This window comes from Tamandua tetradactyla, chromosome 26 (assembly GCF_023851605.1).
Source record: "Tamandua tetradactyla isolate mTamTet1 chromosome 26, mTamTet1.pri, whole genome shotgun sequence".
NCBI classification, from domain to species: domain Eukaryota; kingdom Metazoa; phylum Chordata; class Mammalia; order Pilosa; family Myrmecophagidae; genus Tamandua; species Tamandua tetradactyla.
In genome coordinates, this window is record NC_135352.1 from 20,192,969 (window position 1) to 20,212,752 (window position 19,784).

General features: G+C 37.9%; 1 protein-coding gene, 1 long non-coding RNA gene and 1 pseudogene across 5 annotated transcripts in view; 2 read left to right on the plus strand and 1 right to left on the minus strand.

The window, feature by feature from the left end:
• LOC143669742 (uncharacterized) overlaps positions 1-19,784 on the plus strand; it is a 266,208-nt gene that overhangs the window by 94,799 nt on the left and 151,625 nt on the right. The window lies entirely within an intron of this gene.
• The window catches only part of MSR1 (macrophage scavenger receptor 1), a 98,654-nt gene that overhangs the window by 11,500 nt on the left and 67,370 nt on the right, over positions 1-19,784 (minus strand). The window lies entirely within an intron of this gene.
• LOC143669741 (cyclin-dependent kinase 2-associated protein 1 pseudogene) lies at positions 5,512-6,743 on the plus strand (annotated as a pseudogene).

Genomic DNA, 19,784 nt, shown 5'->3' on the forward strand with positions numbered 1-19,784 from the left:
TAAAGTAAATCATTTGGTTAAATAATAAAATTAAAGAATAAAAATTAAAGAGGCAGAAGATACTTTTAAAAGTTTAATTTCTGCTTAATAGAAATTATATTCCCTAGTGATCATAAAAGCCAATGAATAATACAGCTCTAATTAAATATATGGTTTCAAATATAATTTTGAGGAAAACTTTATTATAAAGAAGCAAGATATAATTGTTACTACAAAAATATCTCTTGAATGTGAAAAGGGAACTTTAGAGTTCAAATAATTAAAAATTGTTGAAAAATTTAAAAATTGTTCAATAATTTTTTTTTTTCTAATTTGAGTACAATTTGTTGAAAGGTCAGTAATGACCATGTAAATAAAATAGATAATATCCTATAACAAAACTACCTGATTGAGCCACTCAGAAACATTTAAAAAGGTATTATTAATATGCACTATTACAATTACATTTTTTCTTCATTCTTCCAAAATATAATACAGTGCTAAACACTGAATTCATGTCATGATGTCTAAGTGCGTAAGGCATGTCTCAATAAACTTATGTTAAAAACATTTAAAAAAGGGAAATAATATGCTATTATAGAATTCAAACTTTCAATTACTGAGTAAAATGTCTGAATGACCCAATAAATTCAGTTTCATTGTCTAAGAAAATGAGAATAATATGGTACCAAGAATGGATTGTGTAATATTTTAAAATATTACACAATAATATTTGTAATAATATTTAGTCTTAGTGCCATGCCTCAAAGTTTAATTTTACAAAAGACGTATACATTCAAGTATAATATATTGATCATACCTCCTATGAAAAACAGACGTGTTCAAACATTTGTTTATATGGGCCCAGTTATCTTATTGCCCCCAAATTATATATAAACATTCTCACCATGCATTCTTTGCCTCTTATCCACCCCAAATGTCATTATTGAGTTTTGCTCACTGTGGAGCAGTGATTCTCAAATTTTTAACATGCATCAGAATCACAGGTTGCTGGTCCCTACATCAAGAGTTTCTGATTCAGTAGGTGCAAAGGGGACCCAATAATTGAACGTCTCACAAATTCCCAGGTGAGACTGATTCTGTTGATTTAGAGGCCACATTCTGAGAAGCAACGACCTGGAAGATTATATGCTATATTTAAGAGAGGAGGAATTTTTGAGTCAGAAACAGCTACATTTTTTTTTCCCAAAGAAGATGGCTACAGCTTTCCTCCAGAGACCCCCTGTGTGTATGAGATTCTGAGGTGAAATAGCACCTTCTATGTAAACTCTGTAAAGCCAGATATGTTTGGGTATTCTTAATGCATATCTGTCATGTGAAATATTTTTTAATTATAAATTTACCGTTGAAAGGTGACTACACTTTACTGGTCCTTGGCTATATCTGAGCAAATTAGAGGGATGAGACGACTAAAGCCTCATTCAAGTGTTGGCCACTTACCCATTCAACTGGACTGTTTTGGTGATGGAGTAAAGTTCATTTTATCAATTTCCATAGTCTCAATCATAGCATTTTCTCTATAAGACCGTGGATCTGAATTTTCTCTGAATTTAACCAACTCATCGTTAACATGGACGAACGTTGTCTTAGTTTGCTGGGATTGCCATAACAAAGTGCCCCACAGTCTAGGTGGCCTGTATCAACAGAAATTTATTATCTCACAGTTCTAGAAGCTAGAAGTCTGAAGTTAAGGTGTTAGCAGAGCCATGTTTCTGCTAAAGTTTGTGGGGAAGAATCTGTTCTTTATTTTTCTCTCGGCTTCCTGAGATCGCTTGCTGGTAAACATGGCATTCTCTGCCTCAGTTATCACATGGTGTTCTCCCTTCTGCTTATCTGTGTTGAATTTTCCCCTTCTTAAAAGGTACCAGTGATAATTGATTAGGGCCCACCCTAATCCAGTTTGGTATCATTTTTACTGCTAATGTCTTCAAAAACCCTATTTTCAAATAAGATCACATTCAAAGGACCAAGGGTTAAAAATTAAACCTATCATTGGAAGGAAACAAACTTATCACCTGATACCTATGGTTTCTTTTTGGCATCAATTTAAAATATTTAGTCAAAAATATTTTTTACTGGTGAAACACACACACGTATATTTATATGCATACACACTAAATTTTTGTCTTGTGCCTAAAGAGCATATGTAACAGGAATCTGTATTTCCTCGTCTTGCTAACAAGAAGATGATCTGGGCTAGATGTTTATAAACCAGCAAAGTATATTAAGGAATTTTTTCAAACTATGAAAAATGCTTCTAAAATTTATTTTTGGTTCAGAACTTTGGAAAATTACGAAGTTTCCATTTTGTGAAGAAAGCAACAGAATAAATACTACCTGTCTACAATATCAAGTACTTTGTTTCTAACTCCCTTTTTAATACCTATTCTTCTCAAGGAAGAGTTATTAACCAACTAGGATGGGGCTTCTGTAAATAGATAAGACCTGCTCTGTGGTTTCACACGTGTGTTTATTTGGCCTTTTAACACTTTCAAACATGATTTTCTGCTGTTTGAGAAGGACTTCTAGACCAATAGTGAGCAAATTATAGCTGCTGGTCAATTCTGCCCTGCTGGCTGTTTAATAAATAAAGTTCACTGGAAACGCCCATTAGCTTAGTTATTATTTATGGCTGTTTTCACTCTAGAACAGCAGTGTTGAATAATTTTGACAGAGGCCATATGACATGCAAACCAAAAATATTTACTGTTTGGTCAATTTACAAAAAAATTTTGCCAACCCAGGTATAGTGGGAAACACAAGAGACTAGGATGGTAGAGGATTTTGGCAGGGATGCTCTTGAAATGTGACCCCTGGAACAAAGAAGGTAATGATTAATCTCGGTTTACCTCCTACTCTAAATAAACCCTAGAGAACTTCTTTCCTGCCTCGAATTCGCTTTTGTTATTCCAGTTATATAACACTCACATTTTCCCAAATTAAGTCATGCTATCCCTTAGCTCAGGGAACTTTGTCCCTGACTAGAATGCTAGAATGCTCCTTCCACCACCCTCCCCCTACCCCCCCACCCCAACCTCCATCCTTCTACTCTTTTTCTTTTGGTGGGGGGTTGCGTAATCTAGGAGTTGAACATCCTTCTCTTTATTCCTGGGTTTGGGTAGGTTTACATTTCACGCTCCATTCCACTAGTAGCAAATATTTACCAAAGCACTAAAAACTTTTTTATTTTATTTTGACTAGATTGAGTCATTTAGGGCTATCTTTTTAGAATCTGATATGATAGATTGCCTGCATTTAGTAATTTAATGTCTGAACCATATTATCTGAGTGGATTAAATTGATGAATACTTAAAAAAAAATAGAATAAAAAGAATTTAATATTTCACAACTCTCTGCAGGGAATATAGACTTTACCTGTAAAAGCAGTAAGAGAAATCATTAAAGAAAGACTGATTTAACTGGGGGATACATGAAACCTATTGGAAAAAGTCACAAAGCTGTCAAAGAACCACCTAAGTTGAGAAGGTCTGGGGGGAGGGTCTGGCAAAAGCGTGACACCTGATCTGTCTTTTTTTTTTTTTTTTTTTTTAAAGGAAAGACAGAGAGAAGGAAGGAAGGAAGGAAGAAAGGGAAACATTTTCTTGTTTTATTGTATTCTGTTTCTCCGTTTTTGTTACATGGGCTGGGGCCGGGAATCGAACCGAGGTCCTCCGGCATAGCAGGCAAGCACTTTGCCCGCTGAGCCACCGCGGCCCGCCCCCTGATCTGTCTTTTAATAGCAGACTATGTTAAACAGAATCATGGACTAAATGTTGATTCATTTTGCAATGAGAAATGTAATTGCCTCAAAAGCTGAAATATTTGCATCCACTTGACAAGGATATTTTCTCCCCATGGGCTAAAAATGCAGAGGAAGCCAGATCATAACCAGTGAATTATTAGTTTAATATGTTTGTTTATTTCATTAATTTACAAAGAGATATAGCTGTGATATTTTGCTTCTGGAACTGAACGCATTTTTTTAAAACATATATTAATATATTCAGTCAGGTTAGGTGATTTGACATATCTGTGCTCTGATTCATTGTATGTTCATTCTATAGTTTAACTTTGTAAAGGCTTACTATCCTTATTTCCTAGTTCTTGAAGGAAGAGTACAGCCGTAGTAATTTTTATATATTTCTTGAAGTCTTTTATAGAAAGGCTTTTTATATATTTCTTAAAACCTTTTATATAAAATAAAAAACATTAAATAGCTACTAAACAAATAGTTCATTCAAATTTATATGACCATAAGACAGCAAAAGAAAAAATAAGCACTAGACAAAGCAGATAATTTACAAAAGAAATAGCTTTGTAATCTAATTGAGGGAGTAACTTCCAACATATTAAAAATTAACAATTACAGTGATTATTTTTTTAATTGAAAGGTTATTTGTAAAGGAGGAAGTGAAACAAAAATATAACACTTCAGAATACAGGGATAGTTAAATTAATTGCAGTATGTACGTTCAATAGATAGTTTTGATAGTTTTGTAAGCATGAAACATAACTGTTAAATGACCAAGTAGAAAATAGAAAAAATGAGATATAATATTAAGTGATTATATTAAGATTTAAAATTTCATTACAATTATACAAAAAAATGCTGTATAAAAAGACTGGAAGTAACTTTGTATATAGGATTGAAATCAAATATATAATTTTTTCCAATTTTCTCTAATTATATTATAAATATAATTTATATTTTCTCTAAATAAATTATAAATATAATTAAGTTATAATTGAGGTTAATTAAAATAAGTAGGCTGGATATTCACTAAGGTCTTTATGGCCATAAAGGGTCTATGATTTGAATAAAGCAGAAATTCATAAAATTCAGGGGAAAAAGTAAGCTCAGGATGAGAAATGTAGTATAATGCTACTTACATAGAACAATAACACAGAAAACAATAGTACCTATTGTTTATACATAACGTAAGTAGTAAACATTTAAAGACATGATTGGAAAGAAAAATTTGAACTTCAGGATAATAGTTTACCCCCTGAAAAGGCAGGAGGTGAGCATGAAGAAGGCTTCAATTATATATGCAACAATATATTTCTTAACAAAAACTTGTAGTCAGTATAGTAAAATGACAGCATCTCTGAAACCCAGGTGGTGTAAACGTGGCTGTTTATTTGCTGGTTGCTCTAGTGTTCTTCCTTCTTAATTTAATTTAATTTAATTTAATTTTTTTATATGCTGGTATGACCGGGAGGTCACATTTCATTCCATTCTTTTTCCATGTGATTGTCCTGTTACTGCAGCACCATTTGTTGAAATTTGTTTTGTTGGTTTTTCGTTTGTTTGTTTGTTTGGAAAGTACATGGGCTAGGAATTGAAACTGGGCCTCCTGCATGGCAGGTGAGAATTCTACCACTGAACTGTCCTTATACACCCCCACCCCCTTTATTTTTGAAATATATTTCATTTAGAGAAGGACATAACACAGCCGTAACTATGTTGTTAGGGCTACCTATAAAACTGCTTCATAATTAAGTCTTGCTGGCATAATTGACCTTACTGGGATCTTGTGCACACTTTTAAAACAATTATTGTGATTAAGGGAAGGGAAGGGTGCATCTACTGACCTGGTTTAGATTGTGTACTCTAACCTTGGCTCCTGGAGTAAAGGAACAACGTGGCCTAAGAGATGGGAGAAGATTCTCAGAGGAAAAACGGAATTTACTTTTATCACAAGGAGGGAGCTTAGATGGTGGGTGGCAAAAGCAATGAGAAGCCATTACACACATTGGTCATTTACAGCCAAGCAGATCATACTGTGACTATTTGCCAGGTACTGGACTTAATTTTGAGAGTTCTGTTGCGGTGCGCACTTTTCCTCCCATCTACTGGATTTGTTGTTGTTATGATGTGAGCCTGAAGCTAAGTGCCACCATGAGGGACCTAAAGAATGTAGCCAAAGCTGTGGAAGAGGAGGGACCGCCATATTTGCCGGTCGGGCCTGAGCCGTCAACAACAAAAAGTCCATGGGCACGGATGGGCACACGGATGGGCGCAGGGACGCGGGCGCCACACCTCCTCGCCGCCTTGCCCCCCGCCACCCACAGGGATGTCTAAACAAAACGAATTTGAACGCGCACAGGCCTGCCACTTCCCTCAACGCGGCTGGAAGTGTCCGCTCTCCCTCCACCAGCATGGCAACGTCCTCCCAGTACCGCCAGCTGCTGAGTGACTGTGGGCCACCCTCCTTTGGCTACAACCAGGAATCTGGGAACAGCCAGGTACCCCAAAGCAAATATGCTGAGTTGCTGGCCATCATCGAAGAGTTGGGAAAAGAGATCGGAAAAGAGAACAGACACACTTGCGCGGGGAGTATGAGTGCCACAGAAAGGCTAAAACGCGGCATCATTCATGCTAGACGACCGGTTCGGGAGTGCTTGGCTGAAACAGAACGAATGCCAGGTCCTAGCTGCCTCGGTAACGATGAAAAAGCCTTCCGTCTTTCTACAAGATGTAAAGTTACAGTTCATCTCCCTTGTTCAGATTTAACTCTTGTTTTCACAATGTTAAGCTTGTTTTTATTTCTCTGTTTCCCTGCAGTGGTTCACTAGGCTTTGACCTTGACTTTAAGCTTGAGAAAAGATTTTGCAATTGATTAGAATTTGTGTTTTAAATAGTTAGGAAGAATCCAGGTTCTTTTTCCCCTTCAGCATTGATAAAAAAAGAAGAATTATTGAAAAAGTTACCTATTGTCAAACTATAGTGTGACTTCAGGATGCCAGTATTTCACTTTCATCTTCTTTTTTGATTACACTTATGTTACCTAAATTATTCTTTGTTCCTTTTCATAAGCTAATACAACTTTAAGGATTCTATTCTTAGTAAATACTGACAACACTTAGTAGCTGGTCCCAAGTTTGGCAGTACAGTATAGATTCTGCTTAATATAACTTCTTTTTTGCTTAAGCATTTGCATGACTATTAGTGCTTTGAAGTCGATTAAAAAGTACACAAATTGAAAATCCAGAAGAAAGAGCAACCTTTCATACCTAACAGGACCCCCCAAAATTTCCATACTGACACTATGTGTAGATTTCAATTTTGTGTTTCCTGTAAGTTGACCAAAATGTCTGGAAAGAAATGACTAAAACTGTTTGCATCCTTGTATGTATTTATTACTTGATGTAATAAAGCTTGTTTTCATTAAAAAAAAAACTGGAAGATTTTCCTGTTGACAATTCCTTGTGCATATGAGAAAATGTGGTTGTATAGGATGTTCTATAAATATCAATTAACTGAAAAAACCCTGCTTTATCTTAAACTCTTCCTTTAAAAGTTAGAAAAAGAGATACTAACTCAAGATCGTTGTGTGTGTGTGTTTATTTTATAGCATTTATTGGAATAAGGAATTAAGTTTATTACAATGAAAATTATTATATTTGAATCCTAGCATAAAAAAGAAATGTAAACAATCCCTGGATGCAATCTGTATGAAAGCCTTCAGCATATGGTAAAATTCCTCTTGGAAAGGAAACCGGGTTTTATTTAAGATAAGGCCTTAATGAAGTATTTAGCTATGAAAGGCACAGTCCAGATATGGGATGTTTGGGAAATAGAGCTAAGTTTCTCCGGAAAAGTAATGTAAAAGGTTTTGAATCTTACTCTGGAAGTGAAAGGAGACAAGTATTTTGGATCCCCTAGGTCAGGGTAAACAGAAGAAAGCTAGAGGGAAGGGATTTCAGTGGAGAGAGCATGTGCAGGTATTATGATGGCAGGAGAGAAATGGCAGAGAATAGCCAGAGGGGACAATTTTGTTTCCAGTTTAGCTAGGGAATATCAAAAAAAGGAAGTCTAATGCTCAATCTTAAATTGTAGATGCTTCTGCTAGACTCTTCTTATCTGTTATTCCAAAATCTTCAGTAAGAGCTCCGAGGAGAGCTAGAGCATTTCCCCAAAGGAAGAGAGAGAAGTGGTACCAGTGTTGGAATAAAGTGATGTGAAGAGAAGGTAGCAGCCAAAGAAGTGCTAGGGGTGGCAGGGAATTGAATAAGGAGTCATTACAGAATATAATTCCTCTGCATTTTCATCAATTAATTGCAGACAGAAGGCACTAGAGTTGCCTTAGGACATGAGATTGGTGCTCAGCTGTTTTATTTCAAAACTTAAGACTGATGCCCAAAATTTGAGGACTGGATGAAATAAAGATTGCGAGTAGTAAATAAAGATTGAACAGTACTAAACTCAGATAATATTGTGTATGTTTAACTTAATTATAAGTAGGAATAAATTACTTCAGTATATGAAGGTTAAAAAGTAGAAGACGCCCTCCCCCCCTCTCTACGTGGGACATGACTCCCAGGGGTGTGGACCTTCCTGGCAACGTGGGACAGAAATCCTAGAATGAGCTGAGACTCAGCATCAAGGGATTGAAAAAACCTGACCAAAAGGGGTAAAAGTGAAATGAGACAAAATAAAGTGTCAATGGCTGAGAGATTCCAAACAGAGTTGAGAGGTTATCCTGGAGGTTATTCTTACGCATTAAATAGATATCACCTATTTACTTAAGGCAAAATGCAGAGGCTGGAGGGAAATGCCTGAAAACAAAGAGCTGTGTTCCAGTAGCCCTGTTTCTTGAAGATGATTGTATAATGATATAGCTTTCGCAATGTGACTGTGTGATTGTGCAAACCTTGTGTCCGATGCTCCTTTAATCTATCTGCTTGACAGACAAGTAAAACATACAAATTAAAAATAAATAATAGAGGGAACAAATGTTAAAATAGATTTAGTAGATTGAAATGCTAGTGATCAATGAAAGGAAGGGGTAAGGGGTATGGTATGTATGAAATTTTTTGTTTTCTTTTTATTTCTTTTTCTGAATTGATACAAATGTTCTAAGAAAGCATGATGATGAATATGCAACTATGTGATGATATTGTGAATTACTGATTATATATGTAGAATGGAATGATCATATGATAAGAATGTATTTGTTTATGTTTAAAAATAAAAAATTAATTAAAAATAAGAAAAGAAGAATTTTTATTTTCTGTATTTAAGTTAAGTCAGGGTTTTATTTGGAGTATCAGCTAAGCCTTTTAACATAATCTAGCTAAAAAAATTAGTATCATCAGGTAACTATTTAAGGTGAAAGGACTTACATTCAAACTTAGTTGTGCAGATCTCCATAGAGAAGTGATGGTTTAGAACAAAATCCGCATGGGGGAAGGAAATAAAGAATACCCAAAAGTCAAGGAATACAAGCAAAGCAAGAAAAACAGAGCATGGTTGTTAGTTAAGCTCTCTTCAGAGAACCAGGAGCTATATTTCTGCTTCTGTCACTGGATTTTCAAAATTGCCAATCAAATAGAAATGCTGGTGTTTCAAAGAGCATATTGTTGTCTTTATGGCATAGTGTTTGTGTATTGAAATATTTACTGTGATTTTAGAGCAACCTTATTATTTACGATTTCATTTATAAGTAGTTACTTTCTCAAGTTACTGAGAGGAAGAACCCTTAAAATGAAAAAAAATGGAACTTCATTGTTTCCAGAGAACTTAAAATTTTGCTCTTCTCTTAAAACCCTGGAGCATTAAAGTGATCAAACCATCCATTATGATATTGGAGAGAGTTATTTCACAAAGCTCATATCCCAAAATAGCATAAATTATGCTTTCACTCCTTCTGATTTTTTAAAATGCACGCTTTTGGCCAAACCTAGTAAAATTCCTGGTGTTCCTCCTTAGAAGCTGTTGAAACTTTGTGATGTCATCTCACTTCTTTGAATCTTTATTTGCCATTTATGAAGTAAATATGATAACACCTAATTCCCAGGATAAGATTTCAAAAGCAACAAATGTAGAAAATATATTTAAACTGTAAAGCATCATATAAATAGCCATATAGAATTATTACTTATATTGCACCCTGAAAGTTATTCTGGGAGCTCGTGAAATTAAAGATGAGGGAATTTGATATGTGGCTCTTGTGGAGAAAAATGCTCCAAATTTTGCTCACTAAAGTTTAATTTGTCTGGTTGTTGGCAGGGTTGACAATTTAATATAGATTCTTTGATGTTTTATGAAGAGAAAATGATTTTCCAAAATAACTCTGAATGTCATACATCGTGAATTGGATTTGGAAACAATTGAAAGACAATATATGTTTTTGGCATTATGTATGGGCTACATTTTGTTTTTCTTTTAAGTGTTCAGGTCCCTTACATGCTGTGATCACGCTGACCTATTTGAATTGATAGAAGGCAACAGTGTGTATGGTTTTCATTCCGTCGGCAGGAGACAGGAGAGGCCATAATTCACGTACAGCAGCTCTGCCCAGAACTTTTTTAGGACCGGAGAATTTAAGGCATAAAAAATCCAAAGAAGTTGTTTTCCTCCTCCAAGAAACATTGCCAAAGCCCGTCTAGCTTAAACCTTGACTGTTTTACACTAATCAAATTGATCCTCCTTTAGAATTATGCAATAGAATATTTTCTTTAGGTAATAGGAAAACAGAGAAGGGGGTGGACTCATTAAAAAACAGTGTAACTCGCTCTTTCTCCGCCGGCCCGCCACGCGGCGCCCACGCCCCGCAGCAGCCGAGCCGCCCGCCCTCCTTCTCCCCTCTCTTTCTCCACCGGCCCGCCGCGCGGCGCCCACGCCCCGCAGCAGCCGAGCCGCCCGCCCTCCTTCTCCCCTCTCTTTCTCCGCCGGCCCGCCGCGCGGCGCCCACGCCCCGCAGCAGCCGAGCCGCCCGCCCTCCTTCTCCCCTCTCTTTCTCCGCCGGCCCGCTGCGCGGCGCCCACGCCCCGCAGCAGCCGAGCCGCCCGCCCTCCTTCTCCCCTCTCCTCCCCCTCCTGCTCCAGCTGCTCTCCAACCACCACGGTGCCCTCTTCCCCCGCCTTCACCGTGCTCCTCCGCCACCAGCCTCGACAGCCTTGCCGCCCTCACCTGTCTTCCTCCAGAACAGCTACTGGGAGAGTGGAGATAATACAGAGCAGCTCCCGGAGCATGAGGGAGATCAAAGGGACAGCGTACCCCATCCTGGAACGGCTGACTATCTGGGAGAACCAGCTCCGGTGAGATCACCAAGGGGCACGGGCTTTCCTGGGTGGGACGGCAAGCGACCGGAGTCCCTCCCTTCCACCTTCCTGGGCCAGCTGGTAGAATTGGACAGGCGGTCCCCTTAGGCCGCAGCGGCTGGTGCCCCCACCACACGAGGCCCCCCGGAACAACTGAGATAGTTGGGTCGGAAATCCCCAGACTGCGGAGAACAGTGACCGGGGGATCCCTTCCAAACACGTGACTCCCCCGTCGGCTGGGAACAGTGCACTCTCCCGGGCTGCGACAGCTGGCGCCCTCCCGCCACGCTTGGTGCCCCGGGCCGACTGGCTAATTTGGCTGGACGCTCTCCTGTGCTGCGACGGCCGGCGACCCTCCCCGCGTTTGGAACCCCGGGCCGGCTGGCATTCTTCCAAGACGCTTCGGTTGCCGAACCTCCCCTACGGCGAGAGTTTTCCAGAGTTGAGGGACCCACAGCAACTTTCACTGGTGGAACCCACAGAAAGGCGTGTGCCACGAGCGCCACCTACTGGGCAGGATAGGAAGAACAGAACCCAGAGATTGCACAGAAAAATCTTTCAACCTGTGGGGTCGAACACCCGGGGAAATCTGACTAAATGCCCAGACGCCAGCAGAAGATAACGGATCACGCTCAGAAAATTGAACATATGGCCCAGTCAAACGAAGAAACCAATAGTTCAAATGAGATACAGGAGCTGAAACAACTAATGCTGAATATACGAACAGAAATGGAAAACCTCTTCAAAAACGAAATCGATAAATTGAGGGAGGACATGAAGAGGACATGGGCTGAACATAAAGAAGAAATAGAAAAACTGAAAAAACAAATCACAGAACTTATGGAAGTGAAAGATAAAGTAGAAAAGATGGAAAAAAACAATGGATACCTACAATGACAGATTTAAAGAAACAGAAGATAGAATTAGTGATTTGGAGGATGAAACATCTGAATTCCAAAAAGAAACAGAAACTATCCGGAAAAGAATGGAAAAATTTGAACAAGGTATCAGGGAACTCAAGGACAATGTGAACCGTACAAATATACGTGTAGTGGGTATCCCAGAAGGAGAAGAGAAGGGAAAAGGAGGAGAAAAACTAATGGAAGAAATTTTCACTGAAAATTTCCCAACTCTTATGAAAGACCTAAAATTACAGATCCAAGAAGTGCAGCGCACCCCAAAGAGATTAGACACAAATAGGCATTCCCCAAGACACTTACTAGTTAGAATGTCAGAGGTCAAAGAGAAAGAGAGGATCTTGAAGGCAGCGAGAGAAAAACAATCCGTCACATACAAGGGAAACCCAATAAGACTATGTGTAGATTTCTCAGCAGAAACCATGGAAGCTAGAAGACAGTGGGATGATATATTTAAGTTACTAAAAGAGAAAAACTGCCAGCCAAGACTCCTATATCCAGCAAAATTGTCCTTCAAAAATGAGGGAGAAATTAAAACATTCTCAGACAATGAAAGAGGAGACATAACTACTGACCTCACAGAAATAAAGGAGGTAATAACAGGATACTATGAACAACTTTACACTAATAAATACAACAATTTAGAAGAAATGGACAGGTTCCTGAAAAGACATGAACAACCAACTTTGACTCAAGAAGAAATAGACGACCTCAACAAACCAATCACAAGTAAAGAGATTGAATTAGTTATTCAAAAGCTCCCTAAAAAGAAAAGTCCAGGACCAGATGGCTTCACATGTGAATTCTATCAAACATTCCAGAAAGAATTAGTACCTACTCTCCTCAAACTCTTCAACATAATCGAAGTGGAGGGAAAACTACCTAATTCATTCTATGAAGCCAACATCACCCTCATACCAAAACCAGGCAAAGATATTACAAAAAAGAAAACTACAGACCAATCTCTCTAATGAATACAGATGCAAAAATCCTCAATAAAATTCTAGCAAATCGTATCCAACAACACATTAAAAGAATTATACATCATGACCAAGTAGGATTCATCCCAGGTATGCAAGGATGGTTCAACATAAGAAAATCAATTAATGTAATACACCATATCAACAAATCAAAGCAGAAAAATCACATGATCATCTCAGTTGATGCAGAGAAGGCATTTGACAAGATTCAACATCCTTTCCTGCTGAAAACACTTCAAAAGATAGGAATACAAGGGAACTTCCTTAAAATGATAGAGGGAATATATGAAAAACCCACAGCTAATATCATCCTCAATGGGGAAAAATTGAAAACTTTCCCCCTAAGATCAGGAACAAGACAAGGATGTCCACTATCACCACTATTATTCAACATTGTGTTGGAAGTTCTAGCCAGAGCAATTAGGCAAGAAAAAGAAATACAAGGCATCAAAATTGGAAAGGAAGAAGTAAAACTATCACTGTTTGCAGACGATATGATACTATATGTAGAAAACCCAGAAAAATCCACAACAAAATTACTAGAGCTAATAAATGAGTACAGCAGAGTAGCAGGCTACAAGATCAACATTCAAAAATCTGTAGCTTTTCTATACACTAGTAATGAACAAGCTGAGGCGGAAATCAAGAAACGAATCCCATTTACAATTGCAACTAAAAGAATAAAATACCTAGGAATAAATTTAACCAAAGAGACAAAAAACCTATATAAAGAAAACTACAAAAAACTGTTAAAAGAAATCACAGAAGACCTAAATAGATGGAAGGGCATACCGTGTTCATGGATTGGAAGACTAAATATAGTTAAGATGTCAGTCCTACCTAAATTGATTTACAGATTCAATGCAATACCAATCAAAATCCCAACAACTAATTTTTCAGAAATAGAAAAACCAATAAGCAAATTTATCTAGAAGGGCAGGGTACCCCGAATTGCTAAAAACATCTTGAGGAAAAAAAACGAAGCTGGAGGTCTTGCACTGCCTGACTTTAAGGCATATTATGAAGCCACAGTGGTCAAAACAGCATGGTATTGGCATAAAGATAGATATATCGACCAATGGAATCGAATAGAGTGCTCAGATATAGACCCTCTCATCTATGGACATTTGATCTTTGATAAGGCAGTCAAGCCAACTCACCTGGGACAGAGCAGTCTCTTCAATAAATGGTGCCTAGAGAACTGGATATCCATATGCAAAAGAATGAAAGAAGACCCATCTCTCACACCCTATACAAAAGTTAACTCAAAATGGATCAAAGATCTAAACATTAGGTCTAAGACCATAAAACAGTTAGAGGAAAATGTTGGGAGATATCTTATGGATCTTACAACTGGAGGTGGTTTTATGGACCTTAAACCTAAAGCAAGAACACTGAAGAAGGAAATAAATAAATGGGAGCTCCTCAAAATTAAACACTTTTGTGCATCAGAGAACTTCATCAAGAAAATAGAAAGACAGCCTACACAATGGGAGACAATATTTGGAAATGACATATCAGATAAAGGTCTAGTATCCAGAATTTATAAAGAGATTATTCAACTCAACAACAAAAAGACAGCCAACCCAATTACAAAATGGGAAAAAGACTTAAACAGACACCTACCAGAAGAAGAAATACGGATGGCCAAGAGGCACATGAAGAGATGCTCAATGTCCCTGGTCATTAGAGAAATGCAAATCAAAACCACAATGAGATATCATCTCACACCCACCAGAATGGCCATTATCAACAAAACAGAAAATGACAAGTGCTGGAGAGGATGCGGAGAAAGAGGCACACTTATCCACTGTTGGTGGGAATGTCAAAGGGTGCAACCACTGTGGAAGGCAGTTTGGCGGTTCCTCAAAAAGCTGAATATAGAATTGCCATACGACCCAGCAATACCATTGCTAGGTATCTACTCAAAGGACTTAAGGGCAAAGACACAAACGGACATTTGCACACCAATGTTTATAGCAGCGTTATTTACAATTGCAAAGAGATGGAAACAGCCAAAATCTCCATCAACAGAAGAGTGGCTAAACAAACTGGGGTATATACATACGATGGAATATTATGCAGCTTTAAAACAAGATAAACTAATGAACCATGTAATAACATGGATGGACCTAGAGAATATTATGTTGAGTGAATCCAGCCAAAAACTAAAGGACAAATACTGTATGGTCCCACTGATGTGAACGGATATTCGAGAATAAACTTGAAATATGTCATTGGTAACAGAGTTCAGCAGGAGTTAGAAACAGGGTAAGACAATGGGTAATTGAAGCTGAAGGGATACAGACTGTGCAACAGGACTAGATACAAAAACTCAAAAATGGACAGCACAATAATACCTAACTGTAAAGTAATCATGTTAAGATACTGAATGAAGCTGCATCTGAGTTATAGGGTTTTTTTTTGTTTTTGTTTGCTTGTTGGTTTGTTTGTTGTTGTTGTTCTTTACTATTACTACTACTTTTATTTCTTTTCTTTATATTAACATTTTATATCTCTTTCTGTTGTGTTGCTAGTTCCTCTAAACCAATGCAAATGTACTAAGAAACAATGATCATGCATCTATGTGATGATGTTAAGAATTACTGAGTGCATATGTAGAATGGTATGATTTCTAAATGTTGTGTTAATTTCTTTTTTTTTCTTTCCGTTAAAAAAAAAAAAAAAAAAAGAATGAGAGCCAAAAGAAAGAAAATATGCACACCTAGGGTCTCACAGAATGAGGAAAGAGGCTCATCCCATCCTTTGTTAATCTCTTATGGGGTGCCATGGAAATAATAGAGCAGAAGCGTCAACAGCATGGACTGTGAAGCCTGCCTGAACTGCCAAGTTTCAAATCCCAGCTCGACTATTTACTGTGTGATCTTGAGCAGGTTACTGACCCTCTCTGTTCTCCCAGGGTTTTATTAGGATTAATTGAGGAAATATGTACATATCTTAGCACAGTGTTTTAGATCTCACATGGAGTGTAAAATAGTTACATTTCCGGACAACAGCTTAGCCATTATGTCTCAAAATTTTAAATGGCACCTTTTAACTCTGCCCTGTCACCTCTAGGAATGTTTCCCAACTAGATAACACATAAGTGCTCAATGATAAATGTACAAGGATATTCTGTAATAGTAAAACTAAAACAGAAAAGAGATGCATGGCATAATATTGCCTAACAGAATTATACAACATGCGGCACCATTGCTGTATTTATACATAAACCGGTGAGATGTCTGCAAGGAAGCTTACTGAAATGTTAACTGTGGTTATCTCTGGCTGATAGGATTTAAGGAAATTATATGTAGGGTATAAGGTTTTGATTTACAGCAATATTGGCTTAAATAAAAATTAGTGGTTTAAAAATAATAAGTCATGTAGATCACATGGTATAGTGTGCTTAAAAATTAAGTTATAAAAGTACATGTGAGGTATATTTGCATTTTTTTCATCTAATTACAGGAGGAAATGTTTCAATAAAGTCATCTTTTATATTTTATTCAGTTTTAAGTATGTTACAAATCAATAAAATGGGCAGTTTTATGTAAAGCATTCCCACATAGCAAAAAAAAAAGGCAGCAATTTCAGTTGCTCTTGAATTAAATCAAACATTTCAAGTAAAAAAAAAAAAAAAAAACAGTGTAACTCAACATTTGTCTCTTAGTTAGGCTGAGATAGTAAATGTTTTATTTTAAATGAGAGGATCTTAGTTCTTATCCAAGAGGTGGGATTAGCACAAGGAAAAAAAATGAAGCTCTTTTAGACTAAAAGAAGTCAGGAGATAAGGGCTCAATGCCCAGCTATGCTACAAATTTGCTTTATGATTTTGAACATACCATTTGCATGTTTGTACTTCAGTGTCCTCATTTGTTGTGATACCTTTTGTCCTACTTCATAGAAATTGTAGTAGGGATTAATTTAGTTCAAGAATGTATTTTGGAAAGGTTTGAAGGGGAAAGTTAGATTATATTAAAGTACAATAAAGTGTACTTTAATAATAATTTTAAATCATATAAACCAGGACTCAAACTGCAGGCCACCATATACATAATAGCAGCATAATTTTGCATAGACTATATAAGTGTTCTAAATCCTCATGGGCATAAGAGCAGAGTGATAGTTTTTTGGGGGAATTAAGTGATGGAGGCACAGGAAGTGTTTTTGCAAAGTACTTGGCACAGGGGAGTCACTAAATTTACTATAACTAATATTTTTATTAATGTCATAATATCTTAAAATTTTAGATTTTTGACCTAGTGATTGGAACAATCATTAGGTGATGGAAGGACAAAAGTATAATGTGTTAAAGAAGAGTTTCTCAACCACATAGTACTTCAGAATCATAAGAAGATCTTTTTGAAAATCACATATATTAGTTTACAACCAAGATCCTCTGAAGTCAGTATCTCTGGTTGTTAAGTCCAGCAATTCTATATGACAAAAGTCTCAGGCCATTATGATGCTCACCATACTTCCCCAACAATTGCTAGAATAACATTAGAATATAGTATGGTTCCTTATAAAGTTATAATTCTTATTATGGAAGAATTTAATTAATAAAACAGTCCAATGAGCAATCAGCTAGAATATTGGTAAACGTTATTAAATAATGTAGTCCAGTTCCCCCCTTTTAATGTCCTGTGTCTTGCACTTGGATATTCCCTCAGGAGTTATCTTGCCTTTCCCACTCCTTGTGTTAACCTGATCTGGATGATCAGTGACTGTGCCTTCTTCTCAAGCTTGAAACCCATGCAGACACAAGGAGTTGTTTTGAAAGAAAGAAGGAGGCATTAATTTTCTAAGATATAGCTAAATGTAAAAATAATGTAGTATTGCAAGAACCTACTTGACAATGAAGGCAACCTATATAAAGGGACAGACAGGCAGACAGGAGAAAAAGAAAAATATAGAACTTCTGGTTGATTAACACCAGATGCTCTAGAGTGCTGTCCCCCCACAGTATCTTTGAACAACTAGCAAAAACTGGAGAAGCTATCTTCTTCAAGACACCCCAAAATATTTAAAGGGTTTCAATAACTGAGCAAGTGCTAATCAAGAAAGTGCAGCTTTATAAAAGTAGAAGTTTATGGGAACTTTGCTACTGTTGTAGACCCCTGGCCCTACTCTGGAGGGAGCAGAGTAACCCCCATGCACATACTGAGGTGCCTATCCAGTGTGATCCTGAAAGATTGTATCAAGAAACTCATCTGTGCTTCCCATTCCTGAACTTACATTCCAGGTAGAGTAGTTCGTTGATAGCTACAGCACTGTAAGAAATGGCAAAGTTCACTGGCCAGAGGCAAAGGGTTACCTGCCTTAATTCATACAACAGAGCACCTGGGAGGGGAAGGAAGTCTTTTTTACAGGGAGTACAGGGGACATTTGAATTCCTGTAAACAGAGGAATTCCTCAATGAGAAAGCACAAGCCTGGGACAGGAAGCAGGTTCAGTAGGACTCTGCACCTCATATTCACACCAATCTGAACTTAAGGAGAGCTAAACTGAAGGAGAGCCCCAGACAAGGCACAGCCAATTTGCAAAGACTGTAAAAGGTGTTTTTTTGCATTGGTTTGTTTTTGTTACAGCCTGGCACTCAAGAAAATCTCTGTCATGTTAATAGGAAGTATTGACATATTTGAAAAGAGAAATAAACAGTTCTACATCAATAGTAGGTAAACTCAACCAGAATTTATAGCTCTAAATGCTTACATTAAAAAACACAAGTCTCAAATTAGAGACCGACCCCAAAACAGAAGAATCTAGAGAAAGAAGAGCAAACTAAACACAAAGCAAGCAGAGGAAAGAAATAAGAAAGATTAGGGTTGATATAAGTAAAGGGGGAATAGAAGCAATAGAAAGACTCAATGAAACCAAAAGTTAGTTTTTGGAGAAGATCAATAAAATTGACATTTAACTATACTGACAAAGAAAAGGAGAGAGGATGCAAATAACTAAAAGTAGAAATAAAAGTGGGTCAATATAACCTACCACACAGAAATAAAAAAGACTATAAGAGGATGCTAACGACTGTGTGCCAACAAATTGGATAACCCAGATGAAATGGTCAAATTCCTCAAACACATAAACTACCTACACTATTGAAGAAGAAATAGAAAATCTCAGCAGACCAATAAAAAGTGAAGCCTCCCAACAAAGCCTAGAACAAGATAGCTTCACTACTGAATTTAACTACATATTTAAAGAAGAATTAACATCAATCCCGTGCAAATACTTCTAAGAAATTGAGGAGGAGGGAACACTCCCTAACTCAGTCTAGGAGGCCAGCATCACCCTAACATCAAAGACAAAGATAACACAAAAAAGAAAATTAGGGGACTTCCTGGAAGATGGCGGCTTAGTAAGACGCGCGGATCTTAGTTTCCTCTCCAGGACACCTACTAGGGGAGTAGAAACGATACAGAAAGTGCCCAAAGCCACAACAGAGATAAAAAAAAAGACAGCGTACCCCATCCTGGAACGGCTGGCTGGCTGAGAGAAGCAGCTCGGGTGAGATCGCCGAGGCGCGCGGGCCTTACCGGGCGGGGTGGCAAGCGGCCGGAGTTACTCCCTTCCCCCTTCCCGGGCCGGCTGGGAGAATTGGAGAGGCGGTCCCCTGAAACAAAGACGGCTGGCGCCCACACCACGCGCAGCCCCCGGACCAACTGAGAGAATTGGATCGGAAACCCCCAGGCCGCGGAGAACGGTGACGGGTGGGGGAGGCCCCTTCCAAACCAGTGACTCCCGGGGAATGTGCACTCTCTCGGGCGGGCCGCTGCTGCTGGCGCCCTCCCGCCACGCTTGTTGCCCAGGGCCGACTAGGAAATTCGGA